The following is a 15,253-nucleotide window of genomic DNA, read 5'->3' on the forward strand; positions in this document are numbered from 1 at the left end:
CAGAGAAATCTGTAAAGAACTGTGGACTAGCTCCAAGGTCTGCCTAGCTGGAGCAAGGTGTTGGAGTACACAGGCTAATCTGAATTCCCCCGATAAGCCTCCACAGCACAGGTGGCAGAGCGGGGAATCAAACGGGTTCTCCAGAATGGAGTACACCTGCTCTTAACCACTACACCACTGCCCTGCCAAAAGGGTGCCATTCGTATGAGTTTCTATTTTCTGCCCTGATTCAAGTTGTTTTCATAATTCACTTGTATTCTTTTTTCTTGATTTACCCAAAGTAGTTTATTTTAAGCGGACATTTTGTTGGAAGCTGCTTCTCTGGGTTTGCTTTGGCTGAAAAAGCAGGTTTAAGCAATCGACAGAACATGCCTGTAGATCAGTGGTTCTCAACCTCCCTAATGCCGCGACCCTTTAATACAGTTCCTCATGTTGTGGTGACCCCCAACCCTAACGTTTATCCATTTTACAGATGGAGAACACTGATGCAGAGAGTCTTAGGCGACCCCTGTGAAAGGGTCCCCCAAAGGGGTCACGACCCACTGGTTGAGAACCAGTGCTGTGGATGTTCAGAAGGTCCCACTGTAGTGTATGGGTAACAAAAAAAAAAGTTTAGGAACCAGGCTGGCTAAATTGGCCGTGCCTGCTCAGTCTTTTCCAAGCCCAGATGGAAACTTCCGTCTTCCGATGTGAACGGCCCCACTCTTATCTTCTTAGATAAGCAACCAAATTATGGTCGCCACCAACTCCTATAAACATGGATGGCTTGCAGGTGGAAATGATTATCTGAGGTTTAAAAGGGAGTCCCAGTTATCTGTCACTAAAGAATGATTTGCACTTCCCCTCCGCATTCTACTGTGTCTCGCACAAAGATGGAAACTCCCCATTTCGGATGAAACCTAGACTCATGGGAAGAGGAACTGTATCCACCAGCCTTCCTTTCTTACAACTTCTTTAGAATGTTGTAAGTTACTTGGAGCGACGGTCCCTTTAAGAGATCCAAAGCCAAATTCATTTTGTCCCCACCCCCAAACATTACTACGCTCATGGCAGAGGCTATGTGAGTGGGAGTATATTGGCGTCCAGCCACCCTATTGCAAACGGCTCTCAGTTTGGCTTGCTTTCGGCATCCCTCATTCGTCTTTCCCCCCATTCACACATTTGTAGTCTCTTGGCATGCAAGTTTGCCAAATGGAAACAAACTCAAAAGCTTTAGTCATACGAGAACCCCCCCTCTCACCTTCCTTTTCTAATATCCTGCTTTATTTCATCTAGGCAGAATGGATCCCGGCACATTTATTATCGTGTGACAAAGATGTTTCTCTGCTCACAGAAACAGCATGATGATGCCTGACCCTTCTGTGGCCTTGGTCATACAATACGATACCAGGCAGTGGGCGGGGTTTGGCAAAGGACAAAAACTCAGCGATGCAAATACCTTTAGTTGCGCTTCAGAAAAGCAGAGGTTGAAATGTGCACCGTTTAGAACGCTCTATGCAAGACCTTCTTTAAAAGTCTTTAAACCTTTCTTTTTCTCCGTCTCTAGCGTTCGTTATCTTTCTGTGCTGGTGCAAACATAATGTTGCTGATTTGTTAAATATTACGAAACCAGGAATGAGCTACAAGCTCTCGCCCTTCCTAGTTTTGCCATCCTTACTAAAGCTGTGAGCACTATTATCAGTAGGCATGGTTAGCTTTCTTTCAGTGCCTTCCATTTACAAAGCAGTTTCCACTGATACCTTGCCCTGGTTAAGAGGGAAGCATCTAGCACTGCCATCAGTGCAGTTGCAATATTTAACCATGGTTAAAACCTCCAAGAAAAAGACAGAGAGTTCATGCCAGGGGGTCCTACAGAATTAGCTCTGGATCAGGCTTTGGGGAAAAATATTTGTCCGTCAAGTGCAAGGGATATACAAAACACGTTCTGGTTTAGATCAGTACAGTGTATTTTTTCCTCCTAGGTGTATATCTTTACTCTCCAGGGGAAAGGATGCTTAATTTTTTTTTCAGTGTCATGTGCTGGAACAGGCCAATCATATTCCTGATCGTTAAGCAGTATTTTGCAAAATATGCACTGCATATCTGCATTGTTTCTAGATTGCAGCTGACTTCTTGCACCTTTCCTCCTTGGGGCCATTTTCTGAGTTACAGTATTGTCCATGTTGTTGAGTTGCATCAGCCTGCCAGTTTTGGGTGGGAGGACCGCTGTGGACAGGAAGCGGTCATAAAACGCAAGAATTTTCTATCACACTTCCAAAAAGTTTAAGTTGGCCTTTGTTACGGGCAATTTAAGGGGATGTGGGTGCAGTTTCCCCCATTTTACCCTTCCCAAAGCCCTGTGGATCTGAGACAGCAACAGGCACAAAATGGGATCTTACTGATCTAATGGTTGAACCAGGCATGCTGCCGGAAAAGCTGAGATTGGATCTCTGAGACCAGCGTGGTGTAGTTGTTCAGAGCAGATGGATTCTAATCTGGAGAACTGGGTTTGATTCCCCACTCTTCCACCTGAGCGGAAGAGGCTTACCTGGTGTTTCCGCACTCCTACATTCCTGCTGGGTGACCTTGGCCCAGTCACAGTTCTCCTGAACTCTCAGCCCCACCTACCTCACAAGGTGTCTGGTGGGAGGGGGGGAAAGGAGTTTGTAGGCCACCTTGAGTCTCCTTACAGGAGAGAAAGTGCGAATATAAATCCAAGTCTTCTTCTTCTTCTTCTTCTTCTTCTTCTTCTTCTTCTTCTTCTTCTTCTTCTTCTTCTTCTTCTTCTTCTTCTTCTTCTTCTTCTTCTTCTTCTTCTTCTTCTTCTTCTTCTTCTTCTTCTCCTTCTCCTTCTCCTTCTCCTTCTCCTTCTCCTTCTCCTTCTCCTTCTTCTCCTCCTTCTTCTCCTTCTCCTTCTCCTTCTCCTTCTCCTCCTCCTCCTCCTCCTCCTCCTCCTCCTCCTCCTCCCTTGGATTCCTTTCTCTCACCCTTAAATGCATCCTTCTTTCAGAGCTGCTTTTTGTCCAAGTTGTCTTTAATTTTGCTCCAGGGGGCTCTTTGGCGTCAGGAAAACAATACTGGAGAAAGAGTTACCTGCCATGTAGTCCCGATCTGTTCATCCATGCTGAAGGTCCAGTCTGCTTTAACACTTAATTCTAACATTTGTTAGATTATATTCTTGCTCTTGCTGTCCTGGGATCAGTCTTCCTGCGGTGGTTCTGGCTGCTGGTGCAAAAGAGTCTTCTTGTGCTCCATTTAAAAGCTGCTTCTGGAGAGGCAGATGGGTGGGATCCGCCCTGACGTGCTGCTAATGGCCTTCTGAGGTGAAGCTAACGGACAAGGGGCAATTGTGGGGGACACTTGCGAACCTAGGTTTATAGTGGCCTCCCTCAACAGCTTGTCACGGGAATGGAAAACGCTGCATTAATGCAAAATCGTAGTCAGTGAGAGGTTTGGCTGCTGCGCTCGAACAACTGTGTTCATTTCTTTGGAGCAAACCCCTTAATTCATAAAAAAGTGCACTTGGCACCTGGAGACTGTTTGCTGGGACAATTGCAGACCGAGATCCAATTACACCACAAACCCAAACAGGCTGGCCAAAGCCGCCCAGAGATACAGGAAGAAAGTCTTTTCCCTCTCCTGTTCTTTTCATCTCCAGGCCGCTGCTCCTCGAACTCTTTCTCTTCCTCCCTTTTGTTTGGCACCGTTGCTAAGGTGATGAATTAGCTGCTCCCTGTGTGTGTTTGTATGTCCTCCTGAAAGGCCGACCTGATCGACACAGGGGTTTGTTTCATTCAAATGACAGCGACCGCTGCTCTGGAAATTATTTATCGCTCTGTCGGTACTCAAATAAATAATAAAGAATGATGAATAGAACCAGGAATTAGTGATCTCAGTTGCGTAAATTACTGGCTCTGCTCTAGCTGTTGATAGCTTTCTCTTGACACCAGCTAGCGGTGGGCTGCGTGCTCCAGGTTTTTAGATTTTTCCGTTGCGTGCTCGTGTAATTTCCTGAGCAACCATTGATACATCGCATTGGTGGCTTGCAGATTGTCGTCTTCCTTGGAGAGGGACATGGGGGACGAAGAGGACAGATAATAACCACCCAGTCAAGTGAGAGGTAATTTGTTTAAGTTTTGAAGTGTGCGTAGCAGCTCACCTCCTAGACATGATACTTATAGGTCAGTCATGTAAACTTCACTGGCACATACCGTATGTTTCTGATTATACCTTCAAAGCATTCTTTAGCCTCTCATTGTTACCTTCATGTTACCTATGATGGCATAAAGAGCTATGTTTAGCATTCATCATGATACATGTGGAGATCTAGCTGTCTGTTCGGAATTTTTGAAATAATTTTCCTGTCAGTCCAGGTTAAAACTGAATTACTTTTCAAAATTACTCTTTTCCATGTGTTGCTGGTTGCGAGGGGATTGTGTATGTGTGTTTGTGCTTGTTTTGCTATCACACTGGTCACTTGGAGGTAAAGCCAGCGTAATACTTCTCTGTAATACTGATGATTCTCTACCTTTTTCTGTGGGGCACCCACTCCACAGAGTTTTGGGAGGTCCACCAACTTCCAGAAGTTGCATTTTGGAGAGCACAGTAAGACTGCAGTAGGAAGGGGGGAAATTCTGTAAGTTTAAGGTTTCCTGAAATTCCATTTCCTCATGCCGATTTGCAACCTTTGAGGTCGTTCCCTTCTGTACTTAGGACTGTTTTATTGCAAGTGGGACCATGGTTGATCCATATCAATACCCACCTTACCTGGTCTCAGGTATGGGATTTTCCCAGGTTTTCTGTCTGGATTGTTCTTCATGCTTTACTGTAGCCTCTTTGTCCTACAATTGTGGAACTTGTCTTAAATCAACATTTGAGCATGCTTTGCAGAAGCCGCATTCTTAGCTGTTTAATCGGTCAACTTTTTAAACCGGACTGTTTGTGTGTGCTTAATCTGCTAGTACAGCTTGCACTAGAAAGGACTGCCTACTTCCTAAGAAACCTACCCAATCGCTGTGGTTATCCTCAGCTTTCTGTATCATATATTGTACTACACGTTAGTGGAGCTAGATCCAAGTGTTTGGAAGAAATCCTTGATAGCTCAGGTTGAAGGGCACTGGTAAATCTTTTTGCTTCATTATCTGCATAAATAAGTGACTTTGTTTGCCTTGGCAGTCTGTTTGGCATGAATTACATTCTGTTCTTTGCCGTGGAAACTGGTTTAACCTGAATGCGACTGCATAAATGCTGCCTGCTGTGGAATACCTAATCCATGGCTGTTTCCATATTACTGGGCATGTGGCTTTTTGTGATGTCCTTTAGATTTGAATAAAGAACTCACTTGTCATCTTGCACTGAACTGTCACATTATTTGATACCACTTGAACCACTAGGTTTCCTTATCAGTGGGCAGCTCCTGAGTTGATGCTGGCACAGATGTGGTAGTGTCGCTGCCAGTTACCATGAATGTGATGCTCTAGAAATTTCCCCAATCTCTATGGTCTTCACCATAGAGCTTTCTGGGGAATTCCTAGAGCAATTCAATTTAACCTTTAATGGCATATAACCCTAGAGAATTGCTGACATGGTGACATCACTTTCGGAACGATCCATCCGCACAAAAGCTATAAACCATTTTACTTTTAACTTGTGTTCATTGGCACTTTTTTTGTGCCTTGAGTGTTGAAGAAGAAGAAGAAGAGTTTGGATTTATATCCCCCCTTTCTCTCCTGCAGGAGACTCAAAGGGGCTTACAATCTCCTTGCCCTTCCCCCCTCACAACAAACACCCTGTGAGGTAGGTGGGGCTGAGAGAGCTCCGAGAAGCTGTGACTAGCCCAAGGTCACCCAGCTGGCGTGTGTGGGAGTGTACAGGCTAATCTGAATTCCCCAGATAAGCCTCCTCAGCTCAGGCGGCCGAGCGGGGAATCAAACTCGGTTCCTCCAGATTAGATACACGAGCTCTTAACCTCCTATGCCACTGTTATTAAATGGCACACTTGAATATGTATATATAATTTTTAGCACACCTGTCTCTGTTACTGGAACTCAAGGTAGATTACACTGTTCATTAAAGCTTTAACAACGACGTGATGCTCAATCCAACCCAATTCCAAGAACCTGTTTCCCAAAACCAGACGGTCAGAATATTCAGTCCTTGACAGATGTCTGGTTGAAGCAACGGGGCTGGGAAAATGAACCATGCAATAGGTTTCTTGGCAGTGTCCACCAAAGGGAGTTGCCAGAATGAATGCTGTGGATGGCACCGCATAAGGCCTAATGTGGATCTGTCAGAGCAGAGCAGTGCGTCTGTTTGGTCAGACAATCATCCTGTGTGAGTGATCTAGTTCAAGACCCGTTTTATTAACTTCAATAACTTATCCTTTGGGACAAGTTGTGATTAATGTCTGCCTGTCGCTGCCTTGTCAACCACTTTACAGTTTTCTTTCCAGAGGGTCGATCCACCTCACTAGTAGGGATGCATGCTATAATCTAAAGCAGTTTCTCGATTTTACATTCAGCGTGATGGCATACGAGCTCACGATGATTTCATGGCATTCTTTGTAAAACGAACATGCTTCTAAAGATATGAAAAGCGAAGTGTCACATCTAAGGTAGGCTTAAAGCAAGATCTTGGGAGGCAGTGGGGCATCCTGCCCCGCTCCGCTGCACACAAGCCATTTCCCATCACCGTTCAAAATGTATGAGCGGCGTTGAAACATCTCCGCCGAGTCCTTTATAGAAATGTCTGTGGCCGGGTTTGATTCGAAATGAGCAGAGCCGTGCTCCTAATTGGCAGTAATTACCTCACACAGTTCATTTTTTAAAAAACCTGCAGAGATTAAGGTCAGTTGAAATAGTTTGACGTTTTAATACATTTTAGAATGGAAATTGTGGTGGGAGCAACGGAAGCTGTCTCTAATTGCATGTTTCTCCTTGGGAATTATACCATCAGTTTTCCGTACTTCGGGCTTTCCCGATACCGGCTAACAAACTTGCAACTTTAAAATCTGTTCCCTTCTGTTTCACTTTAAAATCTGTTCCCTAATTTTTCTTAATACGTACTTCAGCGATGCTTTTGCAGACGCTTGAACTACCAAATATCCAGACTGCAGGGGACTACTTTTACCTTTTTATAAATATATCAAATATGAATGGCGAATGTTTGGCTGATATTGATATATTTCTCCAAACCAACAGGCAGAGGTGGGATCCAGCAGGTTCTCACCAGTTCCCGAGAGTGGGTTGCTAATTATTTGTGTGTGCTGAGAGGGGGTTACTAATTGGGTCCGCTTTCGCCCTCGCCTCCCCGAGAGGCATGCTGCCTTTGAACGTGAAGGTTCCATATAGCAATTGTGACTGATAATGTAACTCCCTGAACTGGGTTAATCCCTTTCAGATACTGCAATTCATTGATTCTCAGCCTTTCGTTTCTTTTATCTCACCAGTATCTATCAAAGAACCTGTGTGTTTCACCATTGCTGTGTTCAGATTTGTGAGTTGGGGCATTTTCTATAATGTGATGATGATTTAGAAATGACCTGGTGCAAAAAATTTTGCGGGGGGGGGGTCGTGGTGGGTGGCTGCCCATGAGGGGGGCATCCAACTCAGGTTTTGCCCAGGGCTCAGGTTTGCCTAGGTACGCCTCTGCCCCCTTTGCTGAGGGGGGGTTGGCGAGGGAACCTGTTACTAAAATTTTTGGATCCCACCACTGCCAACAGGTATGTCAATTGCAAGAAAAGATGTAGCTATGAACGGATGTTGTTTTTGTTGTTAGCATTGCTGAGTGCACAGCTGTGTTTTAGTGCAACAGAGATTGCACTGAGATAACAGTAGCTCCCCGGCCATTCGGTCCAATTTACATTAGTTTCTCTCCATGTGGAAGTATATCTGTACATGCACGAGGTGTTTGTGGAGGCACATGATATTGGAAATTAGCTCACGCTTGTTTTCGTAAATTGGTTCTTGGACTTGTTTAGTGAACGTTTTTTTCCTCAAAAGATTTTTGTCATTGTCATTCATTGTGTTAATTCTCTAGTAGTATACCTCTACGTAGTTTCATTTAACTTTGCCCCAAGGAAAATTTAGTTTATTTATCTAATTGACACACATCTGGTGTCTTGGGAATTCAAACAACAATAATTAGATATGGCTGAAAGGCAAGGAAACCAATCAATAAAACACAATTATGGTACAAGATAAAAATCAAACTACATGCAGCTGCAATAAAGTAATTAAGGGGTAAGTTATTAAAATGAACACTAGCAGTAAATCGGTCAGTTGCAGTAAATGACAGCAACCCAGAGTGAATAACAAAATAATGTGCCTTTTTAAGGATGATTGTAACATCTCATGTGCACAGAAAAGTATTAAAAAGCAGCTTTTGTAATTGTAAACAAATCATACCCTCCCCTTTGTAAAGCGAATGGTAATACTGATGTTAAAGCACTAATCGAATATTAGAGAGTAATGTGACTAAAAGCAATTCTGCCCTGACCGAATGATCATTTTTATATTTTTCGAGGGAATGACAAAGATAATCAGGAAAGAAACCGGAAAAGATAAGGATCGAGTGAGGTGGGTCTGTTAGATGGCTCGTTGGCAGAACAGTGGCACGCTAGGAATTCTGCAGTATTGTGGTCTGACGTGTGTAGTTGTGGCACATGCAGACATTGGAAGCTGTCTGAAAGATGGGAATAAAGAGGGACACCCTGCCAACCTGGATCATTGGAGTTACTGTCAAGTCATCAATGTGAAAGGACAGCATATTGCCCTGATGATCCAAGTTACAAGTGATCCACTGGAAATCATGTCTTGACCTACATTCTGCCCGTGCTTGCACTCTTGCTGACTTGGCTTCATGGATATAAATTGCTGAGTGAACTTCAAAACTTTCCCTTTGCACAGACATGACTGTCACCTCATCTGCATGGAGAGAAGACACAGTAACTGTAGTCGACCCACGCGGTCAGCGTAAGAACGAGACGAGACGCGGAGATAACATCTGGTGGAGATCGCCAGCAGCGGGAGACCGGAGGTCCGTGTTCCTAGCGAGTCTCCCGTCTGCCGGTTCCTGGCACCTTTTATTGTTATCCTATTGGGGGCGTGTAGGAGGGAGGACTGGGGGGAGTTCCGGGAGAGCGGGAGGTCGGGAGATCATCATGTGATGCATGATCTCATCTGGCTACGTGCGGAGAGGAGCGTAAGCGTCTGAGCCTAATCCTCACCTGGGGGCAAGACCATTGTCCCTGCGCCCGGTGATTGAGCCAGACAGTTCATGACCCGTGACTCATGGGGGGATGAGGAGTGGGGGTGCGATGCGACCGGCAAGGCCGCAGGTCCGTTGGCGTCCCAACGTTCTACTACGGCGCTGCTGGATCAGCAGTGCATTACTACAAGTAACGATAGTTCCCTGCAGACAACATTTACCGGTAACTAATTTCAACTGAAGAAAGTCGTTCACTTGCTGGTTTGCAGTGCCGCAAAACTGCAGTAAAGCTGCCATTAGACATACTTCTGGGAATGTGAGGACCCTGGCCCCTCCTCCAACCAAGACCTCTTAGGTCTTTTTATTTTGGACTTAGGGTGTAAAAAGGGATCCCTATTAAAACACCCATCTGCCAGGGAATCTGAAACTTGGGGGAGGGGTACTTCATAAGGCTCCTGAGTTCAGTCATGACTGGAAATTCCCGTGAAGGAAGAGGAAGGGTGTTGCTGCAAACTCCTGGTTTTTTACTCAACCAAGAAGGGCACTCAAGTCATTAATTTGTCCTCTGCTCTATTTCAGGAGCTATCTTGCCACACCCTGACTTCTGTATTCATGGAGATTGGGGTCACAACTTCCTAATCAATTTTTCCCACACAAGTTTGACAGCAGTTAACTTTAAACCCACCAGTTAGATTTAAACTTTTCTTCTTGATCCAAAGTCAGAATGGTCAACCTCGCACTTAATCTTAGTCTTGGTGTCTCCTGTGGTTAAAAGAAGGACCCCTAAACCCAGAAAATTTTTCCACAGATCTCCTATTCAGATCTCTGCAATTCAGAATCCTGGTTTCCTTCTAAGGACCCGTATTGCCCTTTGCAGGTTTTTTCTTCTTTCTTAATCATCTTCTCGCTCTGCTCTTTGGACCTTGGCTGCGACAGTCCCTGGATCTCTCCAGATCTCAAGCCCCAGATTGAACGTTGTACATCTTATTCCTAAAACTTCCCAATTTTCTCCCTTCTACCCCTAATAAGTAGGACATCTTGTTGATGTGTGTGTGTTTGTGCACATGTGTGATGTGATTACTTAGGGAATTAGTAATCAGGAGGCTAATGTAGTTTCTTTACATTTTTAGTTCTTTTCCTTGTTTGGCTGTTCGGGGTTTTGTGGACTCCACTCCACACTGTGCACACAGAGAAAGACGTCTTACCATGACCTGCCTCTGGAGATGCCAGCCGTAGATGCCGGTGAAATGTTAGGAGCAAAAACTACCAGACCATGGCCGTACAGCCAGAAAATCCACAACAGACGGTTCATTTTAGCCATAAAAGCCTTCAACAATACAAAGTTCTTTGTGTTTATAGTTATTCTCTCTCATTCTTTTCCTAATTTTATTTTGGGGTGCCCCTTTCCAAGGTCTACCTTGCTATAGAGACTGCGAAGTCTTCCTTTATTCCTTTCAGAAACCCTTTTAAAGCTAATTTCCTAATTTCTAGGAGCAGCTTGGGTAACAGGAGATACGTCAAGGCATGATAGCCAGTAGCTTTCTTTTAGAATCATGAACAATGCCACATCTGCTTTTCTTATAAAGAGAGATTTGATTCTTGAACATTTATACTACCCAGATCTTGCTCATCTCTAAGGTGCTGCTAGACCAGGGGTAGGGAACCTGCGGCTCTCCAGATGTTCAGGAACTACAATTCCCATCAGCCCCTACCAGCATGGCCAATTGGCCATGCTGACAGAGGCTGATGGGAATTGTAGTTCCTGAACATCTGGAGAGCCACAGGTTCCCTACCCCTGTGCTAGACTCACATCTAGCTCCTGAAACTACGTCTGCTTTTGTTTTGAAATAATTATGCATACTTATTTAGGCATTGCTTAAGTTTGTCGGTTCCACTGTTGATGCTGTTAGAGCCGTGGTGGCGAACCTTTGGCACTCCAGATGTTATGGACTACAATTCCCATCAGCCCCTGCCAGCATGGCCAATTGGGGGTGATGGGAATTGTAGTCCATAACATCTGGAGTGCCAAAGGTTTGCCACCACTGTGTTAGAGGCTCCTGTGAATGTGGTGTGCTCCCATCTTGTGGGAGAGCCAGTGTGGTGTAGCAGTTAAGAGCGGCGGACTCTAATGCGGAGAACTGGGTTTGATTTCCCACTCCCCCCTATGAATGGCAGACTCTTATCTAGTGAACTGGATTTGTTTCCCCACTTCTATACACAAAGCCTGCTGGGTGACTTTCAGCTAGTTGCGGTTCTTTCAGAAGTCTCTCAGCCCCACCTGCCTCAGAAGGGGTTTGTTGTGGGAGAGGAGGAAAGAGGCTTATGGCTGCTGAGACGCATGCCACAAGAGAAGTAGGTATAAATCCAAACCCCCCTCCTTCTTCTGTTTAATCTGGAGATGCCAGAGAATGAATACAAAGCGGATGCTCTGAGCTGGAGCTCCTTACTTTATTCGGATTACTTTAAAATGTCATAAACCACCTGCCTCACAAGGCCTTTGTTGTGGGGAGAGGAAGGGAAAGGAGTTTGTAAGTGGCCTTGTGTCTCCTTACAGGAGAAGAAGGCAAGGTATAAATTCAAACTCTTCTTCTTCCTCTTATGGTGTACTGCCATCCAGGCAGCTAACGGAGCCAGACTTGTTTAACTTTAGCTATAGAAGCATATCAAATGCCTTTCAGACCACACTGTGGAACAGTGTTATGTTGGTTAGATAAAATTAAGCCCCGTGTTGAGGCTTTTGCCTCCATTAGTATGCATTCTTCTTCCTTGTTAAAATTTATTTAAAGCTCTACCTCAGATCCTGGTGATTTGACATATTGAGGAAAACCAGTACTGCTGAGAACATAAGAGAACATAAGAACATAAGAACAAGCCAGCTGGATCAGACCAGAGTCCATCTAGTCCAGCTCTCTGCTACTCGCAGTGGCCCACCAGGTGCCTTTGGGAGTTCACATGTAGGATGTGAAAGCAATGGCCTTCTGCGACTGTTGCTCCCGATCACCTGGTCTGTTAAATCTGAGATCAAGGAGGATCAAGATTGGTAGCCATAGATTGACTTCTCCTCCATAAATCTGTCCAAGCCCCTTTTAAAGCTATCCAGGTTAGTGGCCATCACCACCTCCTGTGGCAGCATATTCCAAACACCAATCACACGTTGCGTGAAGAAGTGTTTCCTTTTATTAGTTCTAATTCTTCCCCCCAGCATTTTCAATGAATGCCCCCTGGTTCTAGTATTGTGGGAAAGAGAGAAAAATTTCTCTCTGTCAACATTTTCTACCCCATGCATAATTTTGTAGACTTCAATCATATCCCCCCTCAGCCGCCTCCTCTCCAAACTAAAGAGTCCCAAACGCTGCAGCCTTTCCTCATAAGGAAGGTGCTCCAGTCCCTCAATCATCCTCGTTGCCCTTCTCTGCACTTTTCAATCTCTTCAATATCCTTTTTGAGATGTGGTGACCAGAACTGAACACAGTACTCCAAGTGCTTGGTCGCTGCGATATTTATATAAGGGCATGACAATCTTTGCAGTTTTATTCTCAATTCCTTTCCTAATTATCCCCAGCATAGAGTTTGCCTTTTTCACAGCTGCCATACATTGAGTTGACATTCCCATGGAACTATCAACTAAGGCCTTAAATCCTTTCCTGGTCTGTGACTGATAGCACTGACCCCTGTAGCGTGTATGTGAAGTTTGGATTTTTTTGCCCCTATATGTGCATCACTCCTTACATTTTGCTACATTGAACTGCATTTGCCATTTCTTAGCCCACTCACCTAATTTATCAAGGTCCGCTTGGAGCTCTCAAGATCCTTTTGTGGTTCTACACCACCCTACATAATTTGGTATCATCTGCAAACTTGGCCACCACTTACCCACCCCTACTTCCAGGTCATTTATGAATAGGTTAAAGAGCACTGGTCCCAATACGGATCCTTGGGGGACACCACTCCCCACATCTCTCCATTGTGAGAATTTCCCATTTACACCCACTCTTTGCTTCCTGTTCCTCAACCAACTTTTTATCCATAGGGGGACTTTCCCCCTTATTTCTTTCTTTCTGAGGCTTCTCAATAGTCTCTGGTGAGGGACTTTTTCAAAAACCCTTTGGAAATATAAGTAGACAATGTCCACTGGTTCCCCTTATCCACATGCCTATTTACATCCCTCAAAGAACTCTAGTAAGTTTGTAAGACAGGATTTGCCTCTGCAAAAGCCATGCTGACTCTTTCTCAGCAGGTCTTGCTTTTGTACATGTTTTATAATTTTATCTTTAATGACAGATTCTACTAATTTACCAGGAACAGATGTCAAACTGACTGGCCTGTAATTTCCCAGGTCCCCCCTAGATCCTTTCTTAAAGATTGGTGTGACATTGGCCATCTTCCAGTCTTCAGGGATGGAGCCTGATTTCAAGGATAAGTTGCATATTAAAGTGAGAAGATCAGCAATTTCATGCTTGAGCTCTTTAAGAACTCTTGGGTGAATGCAATCTGGGCCAGGGGATTTGGTAGCATTTAGTTTATCAATGGCTGCCAGAACTTCTTCCTCGTCTACCACTATCTTCGTTAGTTCCTCGGATTCGCCTCCTAAGAAGCTTGGTTCAGGTGCAGGAATTTTCCTCACCTCCTCTTGGGTGAAGACAGATGCAAAGAATTCATTCAGCTTTTCTGCAATCTCCCTGTCATCTTTTTTTTCCTAATAATTTCCTCAACCTCCCTTGTTAACCATGGTGGCTTTCTTTTGGACTGGGCGCTGCCTTTCCTAACCTGCGGAACACATTCCAGCTGAGCTTTTAAGACTGTGTTTTTAAATAACCTCCAAGCACCTTGGACATTTTTGACTCTCTTGATTTTCCCTTTCAGCTTCCCGCGCACTATCCCCCTCATCTTTGAGAAATTTCCCTTTCTGAAGGCAAATGTAACTACATTAGTAGTTGTCACTTGTTCGCATGCAGAGATACTGAATCTGACAGCATTGTGGTCGCTGTTCCCTATCGGCTCAACAACACTGACTTCCCGCACCAGGTCCTGGGTCCCACATAGAATTAGATCTAGGATCACCTCTCCCCTGGTTGGTTCTACAACCATCTGCTCTAAGCCACAGTCATTTAGCATATCCAGGAATGTTCTCTCCTTACTATGACCTGAACATGCATTTTTCCAGTTTATATGGGGATAGTTAAAATCGCCCATTACCACTGCATATTTTTGCTTTTGTTGGCCTCCTCTAATTTCTTTTCCATCTCAGAATCCCTCTTGTGCTTTGGTCAGGGGGACTTATAATATATTCCTAATGTTAAACTATGCTTCACCCCTTGTATTGATATCCACAGTGCTTCTGTAGAGGAATCAGCTCCCCCTGCATTGTCTATTTTATGTGACACTATGCTCTCTTTGATGTAGAGGGCCACCCCACCCCAATACGCCTCTGTCCCCCTTCCTGTAGAGCCTGTAACCTGGGATAACAGCATCCCACTGGTTCTCCTCATTCCACCATGTCTCTGTGATGCCCACTATATCAATGTCCTCCTTCAAAACTCTGTACTCCAGCTCCCCCCTTTTAGCTTCCTAATGCTTCTACTATTAGCATAGAGACACTTGTATACTCTGTCTCTGTCCTTAACCTGGGATTTATGTGTTTTGCCCTCTAGCCTTTGTAGACACTATCACTTATCACATTGCTATGTTCCTCACTTGTATGTGGTTGATTTAAAAAAACCTCCTTCTCTGTCTGCATCCCCATGGACTTCTGTATTCGAACCAAGTCACCTCAGCTCCTGTCGGCTTCCCCCAGTGATCAGTTTAAAAGCTGTTCTGGCACCTTTTTAATGTTGGGCGCCAGGAGCCTGGTTCCTGGTTGGTGAAGATGAAGCCCGGGTCCCTTTTGTACAGGCCTGCCTTATCCCAAAAGGTTCCCCAGTTCCTGACAAATCTGAAACCCTCTGCCTTGCACCCACCTTCTCATCCACGCATTGAGAGCCTGTATGTCGGCTTGCCTAGCTAAGCGCCTGGCGTGGAACAGGTAGCATTTCAGAGAATGCCACCTTGGGGGTCCTGGATTTTAACC

At 44.8% G+C, this 15,253-nt stretch overlaps 1 protein-coding gene across 6 annotated transcripts in view; it reads left to right on the forward strand.

Moving 5' to 3' along the window:
• The window catches only part of EPS8 (epidermal growth factor receptor pathway substrate 8), a 160,309-nt gene that overhangs the window by 33,196 nt on the left and 111,860 nt on the right, over positions 1-15,253 (forward strand). Inside the window, exon 2 of one of the 6 annotated variants that reach the window (XM_048500842.1) lies at positions 4,029-4,099. The exons of 4 other annotated variants lie outside the window; for them this stretch is intronic. The gene's annotated coding sequence lies outside the window, so the exon portion shown is untranslated. Of the gene's footprint in view, positions 1-3,873; positions 4,100-15,253 lie in introns of those variants that run through there. One more of the 6 variants, XM_048500841.1, reaches the window with a different exon arrangement.

The sequence above is a fragment of the Sphaerodactylus townsendi genome, linkage group LG06 (genome assembly GCF_021028975.2).
Source record: "Sphaerodactylus townsendi isolate TG3544 linkage group LG06, MPM_Stown_v2.3, whole genome shotgun sequence".
In the NCBI taxonomy this organism is placed as follows: Eukaryota; Metazoa; Chordata; class Lepidosauria; order Squamata; family Sphaerodactylidae; genus Sphaerodactylus; species Sphaerodactylus townsendi.